The sequence below is a fragment of the Atta cephalotes genome, assembly GCF_000143395.1.
Source record: "Atta cephalotes unplaced genomic scaffold scaffold00015, whole genome shotgun sequence".
NCBI classification, from domain to species: Eukaryota; Metazoa; Arthropoda; class Insecta; order Hymenoptera; family Formicidae; genus Atta; species Atta cephalotes.
In genome coordinates, this window is record NW_012130079.1 from 2530792 (window position 1) to 2533030 (window position 2239).

At 43.4% G+C, this 2239-nt stretch overlaps 1 protein-coding gene across 1 annotated transcript in view; it reads right to left on the reverse strand.

Annotated features, from left to right (window-relative positions):
• Positions 1-2239, reverse strand: part of LOC105618015 — a 151327-nt gene that overhangs the window by 83052 nt on the left and 66036 nt on the right. The window lies entirely within an intron of this gene.

Consider the following 2239-nt stretch of genomic DNA (forward strand, 5'->3'; position numbering starts at 1 on the left):
GAGAGAGAGAGAGACCAGTGGTGGTTTTTCGTTATCGACATTTTCCACGGCGCGTCAGGGTGTGCGTGAGAGTACGTGCGTGAGCTTCTCTCGTTGCCCCTTTCGTTCGTGTGCACATGCTGTGTGTATATGTGTGTGAGATGTGTAGGGTATATGTGTGTGCGCGCGCGCTCGCGTAGGTGGCCGAGACACGGGTGTGGGTGGGAATTTATGTGTGCGTGTGCGCGTACATGTCGATGGGTTAGTGTCTCTCTCTCTGTGTGTGTGTGTGTGTGTGTGTGTATGTGTGTGTGTGTGTGTGTGTGTGTGTAAGCTACGTGTACGTGCGTGCGCGCGCGTGCGTGTGTATGTATGTGTGTGTGTAGAGTTTTCTGGAGGTTTCCCCTAGCAACGAGCAGCAGCACCAGCACCAGCCACAGCCCGGCTTAGGGGTAGCTACGAACCCCACGCGAAACGCGTACGGTTGCCACCACGATCGGCTGGTTCCCTCGGTATCCTCGGTATCCTCGGTACCGCGATCGAGAATCGGGGAAAAACGTTTGTTAGTTTGTTTCTGGTCCCTCGGTATCCTTCCCCTATGTTGAGGAAAAGTTTCCGGATGTTAGCCGAGCATGTTGAAATATTCACGCGATCGAAGATACGATTGACTCGAAGGTCGACATTGCATATTGACCCCCGCTGACGTATGCCAACTCGATTGACACGTACCAAGAATAGATCGATGTATCAGTTATAATAGTAATTTAATTAGGAATAATTTAAATAGAGTAACCAAAAAAGCACGCGGTTAAAATGTAACTGAAATGTTGTTAATGTAAAAATACGAAAAGAAAACTGCAAGCTAACATATAACAAATGATTTATTTCATTCTTTAACTGCTGTGAATAACTAATAGGATATTTCTAGAAAAAAAATGACATTTAAGAAATTTCCAAAAGAAACCTTGAATATAGATTTAATAAAAAAAAATAAAATAAAAAAAATCCAACAAGAAAAAATGCGATTTTTTAAATGAAAAATATATGACGATAAAAATTCTTTCGATTATTTCAACATAGTTTCTCTTGAAACGTTTGATTTAAAAAAAAACCTATACAGGCGATGGTGTAGAAAGCTCCTGTGACACAGTTAGAATTTAAAAAAAACGGTTTAGATTTCGTGAAAGATAAGCGCGAGAAAGAAGCGCAAAATGAAATTTGAGTTTTCTTCTTATCCGCTTTCGTCAAGTCGCGGGTTTAATCTTTTTACGTGCACGCTAGTAGACTCCTCTAGCAAGGATTAAGATCGACGTGAATTAGATTGTGCACTGTCCTTCGTCGTTTCCGCGGATAACGCTGCTCTCGCAGTAATGCATTTATGGCACAGGGCAGCAGGGCAGGGCGCGAAAGCGTGTAACGGCATTTTGTAGTAATATCGTTGTTACGATTGACGGGCCTGGCAAGTACTTTATTGAAATCGTGCAGTCGTTAACGAGTCGGACTATCTCGGTACGTTGACGTGATTCAAGAGAGAGAATCGCGCATTGACGCGCGCGGATTTATATTTGCGTCGCGATTTTAATCGTTCACGTCAACGCGACGATATTGTCCGCGAAGAATCCCGGATAACGATTGACGATGACAGGAGGGGAGAGTCTCTCTCGCCGTTGCATTGAAAAACGCGACTGTCTCTTTCGACGACTAATGTTGCGATAAATAAACGTTGCACTGCTGAATTCCGATACTGGCCGTTCGAGAATGCGGCTGTCGAGTCTGAAAAGTTACAAAACGACCCACCAGAAAATATCGGCCGTTCTTGATTATTATTACAGTGATCCTTCCAAATGGCCATATATTATATATGGCAACAAAAGAAAAAGAAAACGTTATCCAAGAGCGTCTATTACCTCGCTTAACCTTATATCATCCTCATTACTTTTAGTAGTAGTACTTTGCTTGATTGTAATGAGACTCCTGCGAAAGATTCGATAAAATTTCAGCTCAGAAAAAGTCGCGAAGCTTTACTTTCAACGACCAAGTTATTATCCTAAATGCCTCTTTTTTTTTCGCGCGAATTAAATGGCTCTCACATGTGGAAGCTCGAATGTACGAGATATCCGTTCGAGCCTAAGCCAACTAAAAGCGAGCGGCGCGCCGACGTTTCCTCTATGCGAAAATCCGTACTCGCGCGTTTCTACAGAGAGGTAAAAAGAGAGAGAGAGAGAGAGAGAGAGAGAGAGAGAGAGAGAAGAGAGAGAGA